We start from the raw sequence: 9,891 nt of genomic DNA on the forward strand, positions 1-9,891 counted from the left end.
ACTCAACTATCAGTTGCATCTACTACTACTATTTTCTAATTGATATCTAATAAAGGCTAATCCCCTTTTTTACCTCATGCACCAGTCTAAAATCAGGCTAAGTCTAACACTTAAAGGGACAATCTACACCAGAATTTTTATTGTTTAAAAAGATAGATAATCCCTGTATTGTACATTCCCCAGTTTTGCATAACAAACTAGCTCCTAGATTTAGAGTTTGGCGTTAGCCGTCAAAACCAGCGTTAGGGGCTCCTAACGCTGGTTTTGGGCTACCGCTGGTATTTAGAGTCAGTCAGGAAAGGGTCTAACGCTCACTTTGCAGCCGTGACTTTTCCATACCGCAGATCCCCCTACGTCATTTGCGTATCCTATCTTTTCAATGGGATCTTTCTAATGCCGGTATTTAGAGTCTTAACTGAAGTGTGCGTTCGAAATCTAACGACAAAACTCCAGCCGCAGCAAAAAGCCAGGAGTTAAGAGCTCTAAGGGCTAACGCCGGTTCATAAAGCTCTTAACTACTGTGCTCTAAAGTACACTAACACCCATAAACTACCTATGTACCCCTAAACCGAGGCCTCCCCACACCGCCGCCACTCTAATAAAATTTTTTAACCCCTAATCTGCCGACTGCACACCGCCGCAACCTACGTTATCCCTATGTACCCCTAATCTGCTGCCCCTAACAACGCCGGCCCCTATATTATATTTATTAACCCCTAATCTGCCCCCCCAATGTCGCCGCTACCTACCTACAATTATTAACCCCTAATCTGCCGACCGGACCTCACCGCTACTATAATAATGTTATTAACTCCTAATCTGCCTCACTCCCGCCTCAATAACCCTATAAAAATAGTATTAACCCCTAATCTGCCCTCCCTAACATCACCGACACCTAACTTCAAGTATTAACCCCTAATCTGCCGACCAGACCTCACCGCTACTCTATTAAATTTATTAACCCATAAAACTAAGTCTAACCCTAACCCTAACACCCCCCTAAATTAAATATAATTTAAATCTAACGAAATAAAATAAATCTTATTAAATAAATTATTCCTATTTAAAGCTAAATACTTACCTGTAAAATAAACCCTAATATAGCTACAATATAAATTATAATTATATTGTAGCTATTTTAGGATTTATATTTATTTTAAAGGCAACTTTGTATTTATTTTAACCAGGTACAATAGCTATTAAATAGTTAATAACTATTTAATAGCTACCTAGTTAAAATAATTACCAAATTACCTGTAAAATAAATCCTAACCTAAGTTACAATTAAACCTAACACTACACTATCAATAAATTAATTAAATAAATTACCTACAATTATCTACAATTAAACCTAACACTACACTATCTTTAAATTAATTAAATAAATTACCTACAAATACATACAAATAAATACAATTAAATAAACTAACTAAAGTACAAAAAATAAAAAAAGCTAAGTTACAAAAAATAAAAAAATAATTTACAAACATAATAAAAATATGACAACAATTTTAAACTAATTACACCTACTCTAATCCCCCTAATAAAATAACAAAGCCCCCCAAAATAAAAAAAATGCCCTACCCTATTCTAAAATTAAAATTGAAAAGCTCTTTTACCTTACCAGCCCTTAAAAGGGCCTTTTGCGGGGCATGCCCCAAAGAAATCAGCTCTTTTGCCTGTAAAAAAAAACACATTACCCCCCCCAACATTAAAACCCACCACCCACATACCCCTAATCTAACCCAAACCCCCCTTAAATAAACCTAACACTAAGCCCCTGAAGATCTTCCTACCTTCTCTTCACCACGCCGGGTATCACCAATCAGTCCTCCAGAGGGTCCCGAAGTCTTCATCCTATCCGGCAAGAAGAAGTCCAGAAGAGGCTCCAAAGTCTTCATCCTATCCGGGCAGAAGAGGAGATCCGGACCGGCAAACATCTCCATCCAAGCTGCATCATCTATCTTCATCCATCCGATGACGAGCGGCTCCATCTTTAAGACCTCCGGCGCGGATCCATCCTCTTCTTCCAACGTCCTAACACAGAATGAAGGCTCCTTTAAGATGGCATCCCTCGAATTCCGATTGGCTGATAGGATTCTATCAGCCAATCGGAATTAAGGTAGGACAAATCTGATTGGCTGATGGAATCAGCCAATAAGATTCAAGTTCAATCCGATTGGCTGATCCAATCAGCCAATCAGATTGAGCTTGCATTCTATTGGCTGATCGGAACAGCCAATAGAATGCGAGCTCAATTTGATTGGCTGATTGTGTTAGGACGTCGGAAGAAGAGGATGAATCCGCGCCGGAGGTCTTGAAGATGGAGCCGCTCGTAGTCGGATGGATGAAGATGTTTGCCGGTCCGGATCTCCTCTTCTGCACAGTTAGGATGAAGACTTTGGAGCCTCTTCTGGACTTCTTCTTGCCGGATAGGATGAAGACTTTGGGACCCTCTGGAGGACCGATTGGTGATACCCGGCGTGGTGAAGACAAGGTAGGAAGATCTTCAGGGGCTTAGTGTTAGGTTTATTTAAGGGGGGTTTGGGTTAGATTAGGGGTATGTGGGTGGTGGGTTGTAATGTTGGGGGGTGATATTGTGTTTTTTTTTACAGGCAAAAGAGCTGATTTCTTTGGGACATGCCCCGCAAAAGGCCCTTTTAAGGGCTGGTAAGGTAAAAGAGCTTTTCAATTTTAATTTTAGAATAGGGTAGGGCATTTTTTTATTTTGGGGGCTTTGTTATTTTATTATGGGGCTTAGAGTAGGTGTAATTAGTTTAAAATTGTTGTAATATTTTTATTATGTTTGTAAATTATTTTTTTATTTTTTGTAACTTAGCTTTTTTTATTTTTTGTACTTTAGTTAGTTTATTTAATTGTATTTATTTGTAGGTATTTTATGTAATTCATTTATTGATAGTGTAGTGTTAGGTTTAATTGTAGATAATTGTAGGTATTTTAGTTAATTAATTTATTGATAGTGTAGTGTTATTTTTAATTGTAACTTAGGTTAGGATTTATTTTACAGGTAATTTTGTAATTATTTTAACTAGGTAGCTATTAAATAGTTATTAACTATTTAATAGCTATTGTACCTGATTAAAATAAATACAAAGTTGCCTGTAAAATAAATATTAATCCTAAAATAGCTACAATATAATTATTATTTATATTGTATTTATATTGTAGCTATATTAGGGTTTATTTTACAGGTAAGTATTTAGCTTTAAATAGGAATAATTTATTTAATAAGAGTTAATTTATTTTGCTAGATTTAAATTATATTTAACTTAGGGGGGTGTTAGGGTTCGGGTTAGAGTTAGCTTTAGGGGTTAATACATTTATTATAGTAGCGGTGAGGTCCGGTCGGCAGATTAGGGGTTAATTATTGTAGGTAGCTGGCGGCGACGTTGTGGGGTGCAGATTAGGGGTTAATAAATATAATATAGGGGTCGGCGGTGTTAGGGGCAGCAGATTAGGGGTACATAGGTATAATGTAGGTTGCGGCGGTGTACCGAGCGGCAAATTAGGGGTTAAAAAATATATGCTGTTGTCAGCGATAGCGGGAGCGGCAGATTAGGGGTTAATAAGTGTAAGGTTAGGGGTGTTTAGACTAGGGGTGCATGTTAGGGTGTTAGGTGCAGATATAGGAAGTGTTTTCCCATAGGAAACAATGGGGCTGCGTTAGGAGCTGAACGCTGCTTTTTTGCAGGTGTTAGGTTTTTTTTCAGCTCAAACTGCCCCATTGTTTCCTATTGGGGAATCGTGCGCAACCACGTTTTTGAAGCTGGCCGCGTCCGTAAGCACCGCTGGTATTGAGAGTTGCAGTGGCGGTAAATTATGCTCTACGCTCCTTTTTTGGAGCCTAACGCAGCCATTCTGTGAACTCTAAATACCAGCGGTATTTAAAAGGTGCGGGGAAAAATAACCCAGCCTTAGCTACTCGGGTCGTTACCAACAAAACTCTAAATCTAGCCGATAGTTATAATAATACACGTTTTACCTCTGTGATTAACTTGTATCTAAGCCTTTGCAGACTGCCCCCTTATCTCAGTGCTTTTGACAGACATGCAGTTTAGTCAATCAGTGTAGACTCCTAAATAACTACACAGGAGTGAGCACAATATTAACTATATGACACACATTAACTGTGAAAAACTTTCAAAATGCTCTGAGTTAAGAAGCGGTTTTCAAAAATACCACCAATGGAACAAAAGCAAATTTAATGATAAAAGTCAACTGGAAAGATGTTTAAAATTGCATGCCCTATCTGAATCATTAAAGTTTAAGTTTGACTAGACTGTCTCTTTAAGGTTGTATTTCCTGTAGTAATTATCAAATTATTTATGGTTAACCATTTCAGCCATTTTGGCTGATCACCTAATTGTGTTTTCCTACACTACCTATTTAAGAACTACCTTCCTTTAATTGAATGATAAGTATCCTCATAATTGATTCAGTTTTGGGACTCTATGGTATATGGTGTTACACACAGGGAGCCGTCATTCTTACATGTTTTTTTAAGTTGTTTTTAATTGTTTGTATATTTACCCCATATTTTTATAAAATCATTAGTAAATGTTATGTTTTAATTTAATAATCTGGTGATCTCCTCTTCTTCAATAATTAAGATTGAACATCTCCTATAGCGTCAGTGTGCTGTATAGTGTTTCTCTCTTCCTCTCTTTATTTCTTACTAAATAAAGGGTTGTCTTTTGTTCCCACTAATACTACAGATGAATTTGATCTCCAGGTAGATCTTTACAGGTTACAGAGAATGCTAAGGGTCAAAGAGCACTATGGCAGTGATAATGCCCAGATTGAAAGATCTTGTGGAAAAATCAGCTTTGATCCTGAAAGTACCAATTCAAGCATTAACACCTTCTCTAGAATGGTATCTCAACAAGCACAAGAATCTATCAGACAGCATAAATTGGAAGTGAAGAAAAATATGACGGGTCCAGAGTGGAAAGCACTTAATTTATTAAGAAATAACCCAGACATCATGATAAGGGAGGCTGACAAAGGTGGAGCATTGGTTCTTATGAATTATAAGGACTATAGGTCTGAAATCTTGGAACAGTTAAATGAGTCCACATATACAAAATTGAGTACAGATCTGGGAATGCTGTTTAAGCAGAAGGTGAACGAGTATCTGGAGATTGTGGAAACACAAGGTTTTATAAACAAACTGCTAAGGGCTTACCTAACAGTGGCACACCCAGTAACACCCATAATATATACTCTCCCAAAGATACACAAGGATCCTGTGAACCACCTGTGCGACCTATCATCTCTACCAGGGGTTCGATATTGCAAACCCTTGCAACATACTTGGACAGTATGTTATAGCCAATGGTTAGAAAATATCCCTTAATTCCTTTTAGACTCTATTGATGTAATCAAACTGTACAAAGATGAGTTGTGTATGATGTCTGATGATGATATACTGGTGACACTTGAAGTCACCAGTCTCTATATGGTAATACAGCATGATGAGGGATTGAGAGCAGTACGCAACCACCTTAATCGATAGCAGTATGTGGGACCACCCACAAATGTGCTTCTACAACTTCTGAAATACTGCCTGGCACAGAATTATTTCAAATTTGAGCGTAAATACTATTTTTAAACATCTGGAGCGGCGATGGGTTCCAACGTGGCTCCATCTTATGCCACCATTTACATGGCTGAATTTGAGCAATTTGAGTATGAATTATTTAAGAACACCTGTATCAAGTTGTTTAAACGCTATATTGATGATTTGCTCATTATCTGGGCAGGTACCTAACAAGAACTTGATGAATGGTTTATAACTCCTAAACAAACAGAGAACTAACCTCAAGTTTAATATAAACTGTTAGGTCAAGTTGATTGATTTCCTCAGAATTTATAAAGATGGAGGTAAGATCTCAATAATGCTGTTTGAAAAAGAAACTGATAGAAACTCAGTCCTCAGGGCAGATAGCTGTTAAACAGGGGGATTAGGAATAACTGTACACCTGAGAAGAGAAATTAACAACAATTGCTTATGCAAGATACATTTAAGAAAAGGGGATGCTATGAGGCATGCTTGAGGGATATCAGTAAGGAACTACAGTCACTGATGCAAAATGATGCACTGATGAAGAAACAGACACCCTCACAGGAGGAGAAGAGGTTAACATTTGTTACAAAATTTACACCTGACAATGGGCACTGCCAAGTATCTTGAAGAATAATTGGGACATTGTCACCAGTGACAACTCTTTATCTCTGAGGGATTATGTGCAGCCCCAGATTGGATACAAGAGAGGCACCTCTCTAAGAGACCATTTGATGAGACCAGACTTTAAGCCCAGCTATACACCTACAACGTGAATGGGCAATCCTAAATTGGGCTGTTACAGATGCAGTGGATGCACCACTGGCAATGGTTTGTAGCAAGGACAATTTTTTGTTCACCCTTGGAAAAACAAGAAATTTAAGATAAAATAATGTGTTGTGTATTTGCTACATTGTAGCTGGGGTAGGTACTATATCGGTAAGACAAATGATGACCGGAGGACAAGAATGGCAAATCAAAGATGTGCTATAAAAACTGCCATTGACTCAGGCATGCCCACCAACCTGTGGCTAAACACTTCTTATCAGCGAAACACTCTGTCTCTGACTTGAGATACATGATCATTGATCATGTCCCCCAGTTGTACATGACAGGTAACAGAGCGAAGATCCTGTTACAATGAGAGTAGAAATGGATCCACAATATAGAGACCTTAGTACCCAAAGGACTGAACACATATTTAGATCTAAGATGTTTTTTGTGATACATAGATCTATATACCAATATGCTGTCATTTTTGTGTTTAAATTGGAGTCTGTCGATTTTGATTCATCTATTTATGATAGAAGTAAGGATGCCTTGTTATATAGTATTTTTAGTATAGATATTTTCCCCAAAAATTTACCAGTGAACTTCTGCATATACAATAGGTAAGGCACATCAGTAGCTATGATATGATGTGTTTTTAGCAACAGCCAATAGTATTCTCAATGTGGAATAGTTTGTGCACTAGGAGATACTGTATATAGCATGAGGGGTTAATTTACTAGTATTTTTGCGCTAGTGTTTACTGATTTTTCATTTTATGTGCTATGTAAGTGGGTTTAGTATTAGCTGTGACAGGTTAATGCATCGGACTGTTTAACCCTAATAATAAGTATATGCAATGACGTGTATACGGTCTGACTGTTTATCCCTTATAATTTATATATTAATCTCCCAAGTGTGTGACGGTTTGCGCACACAAACCATTATATATATATGGGTTATCTAACCACATCTATTAATATGCCTAGTACCAGCTTGGTAAGGCTAGATGAAGTAAGATGTTTAACTGAGTATTCTGTTGTATAAAAGTTAGTAAAAGTTATGAATAAGTGCCTTATTATGAAGATAATAACCCACTGAGAATAGTATATACCTACTGAATAGAAGATATTGTATATATTCAGGTGCTTGTTGATTTGCTATGCACTCTAGCATACTCCGTTTAGTTGTAATGCTATTTCCATTGCTCCATTTTCTTCTTTTAGATTTTTGTCAGTTTGATGACTCCGTAAGAATCCGGCGTGCATGCGCAGTTGCAAGCCGTAGGCGCAGAGGGCAGTCATCGACGGACGAGTATGTCACTTGGTGAGGGGTACTTTAGGGGTTAAGTTACACATTTGTGGTTGTCTGTATGTAATAAGTCTGAGGAAGGGAGACCACCCCTAGACATCACTTCTAAAAAAATATATGTTTTAAAGACCGGAAAGTGCCTGATTAGAATCTTCATGTGCATTATTTGTTTAAGTGCACCCCCGGCAGCTGATTCAGGGAAGTTTGCATCCCCTTCATCAGAACAATAATAATTGTGAAAAAAAACAGCATATAAAGCATAAACATAAGTGATATACACACCCTCTCCTGTAACTCTGGCGTCAAACACTCAGTGTGTGGAACACAATCCTGCATTCCAGCAGATTGTGAGACTGGAAGTGACAATTCACAACTTCCGGTCTGGGATTTTTTAGGTGAAATGGAACAAATAACTTTAAAACATCTAACTCCAAAGCTAATATGTTATAAATCACCTCAACAACAAGTGTGATAATGCATAAATATAGCACATATACGGCTAGATTACGAGTCTTGCGTTAGCCTTAAAAAGCAGAGTTGAGAGGTCCCAACGCTACTTTTTAACGCCCGCTGGTATTACGAGTCTGGCAGGTACAGTTGTAACGCTCATTTTTTTCCGCGGCTCGAGCATACCGCAAATCGCCTTACGTCAATTGCATATCCTATATTTTCCATGGGATTTTCCTAACGCCGGTATTACGAGTCTTGGAGAAAGTGAACGGTACACCCTTTCCTGTCAAGACTCCTACCGCATTTAAAAGTCAGTAGTTAAGAGTTTTATGGGCTAACGCCGTAACATAAAACTCTTAACTAAAGTGCTAAAAAGTACACTAACACCCATAAACTACCTATTAACCCCTAAACCGAGGCCCCCCCGCACATCGCAAACACTTACATTTTTAACCCCTAATCTGCCGACCGGACATCGCCGCCACTTTAATAAATATATTAACCCCTAAACCTCCACACTCCCGCATCGCAAACACTAGTTACATTTTATTAACCCCTAATCTGCCATCCCTAACATCGCCGCCACCTACCCACATTTATTAACCCCTAATCTGCCGCCCCCAATGTCGCCGCCACTATATTAAATGTATTAACCCCTAAACCTAAGTCTAACCCTAACCCCCCTAACTTAAATATAATTTAAAATAATCAGAAAAAAATTATTACAATTAAATAAATTATTCCTATTTAAAACTAAATACTTACCTATAAAATAAACCCTAAGCTAGCTACAATATAACTAATAGTTACATTGTAGCTATCTCAGGGTTTATTTTTATTTTACAGGCAACTTTGTATTTATTTTAACTAGGTACAATAGTTATTAAATAGTTATTAACTATTTAATAACTTCCTAGTTAAAATAAGTACAAATTTACCTGTAAAATAAACCCTAACCTAAGTTACAATTACACCTAACACTACACTATAATTAAATGAATTACCTAAACTAACTACAATTAATTACAATAAAATTAAATAAACTAAAGTACGAAACCCCCCCCACTAAATTACAGAAAATAATAAAATAATGACAAGAATTTTAAACTAATTACACCTAATCTAATCCCCCTAATAAAATAAAAAAGCCCCCCAAAATAATAAAAAGCCCTACCCTATACTAAATTACAAATAGCCCTTAAAAGGGCTTTTTGCGGGGCATTGCCTCAAAGTAATCAGCTCTTTTACCTGTAAAAAAAAAGACAATACCCCCCCAACATTAAAACCCACCACCCACACACCCAACCCTTCTCTAAAACCCACCCAATACCCCCTTAATAAAACCTAACACTAACCCCTTGAAGATCACCCTACCTTGAGACGTCTTCACCCAACCGGGCAGAAGTGGTCCTCTTCATCCGATCCAGGCAAAAGAGGACCTCCAGATGGGCAGAAGTCTTCATCCAGATGGCATCTTCTATCTTCATCCATCCGGAGCGGAGCAGGTAATAATGACTAAGAACCAATTGCTGATTTGAAACGTTGTTTGTATTATGGACCCTGCATGAGACAATAAAGGTCTTTTAAACTAATTTTTGGAGGCTGGAAATCTTTTGAATTGTGGAGTATGATGTTGGGACTTGGCTTACCCCTTTTCCGTGCCCCTGAAGTTTGGTGAGTGGTGCTGGCTTCCTTTGAAGATTTTCTGATTAATTTTCCTTGCACATACATACAATAATTGCCTGTATTCACATACTAATGGGTATTCATAATGTAAA

This window comes from Bombina bombina, chromosome 1, assembly GCF_027579735.1.
Source record: "Bombina bombina isolate aBomBom1 chromosome 1, aBomBom1.pri, whole genome shotgun sequence".
In the NCBI taxonomy this organism is placed as follows: domain Eukaryota; kingdom Metazoa; phylum Chordata; class Amphibia; order Anura; family Bombinatoridae; genus Bombina; species Bombina bombina.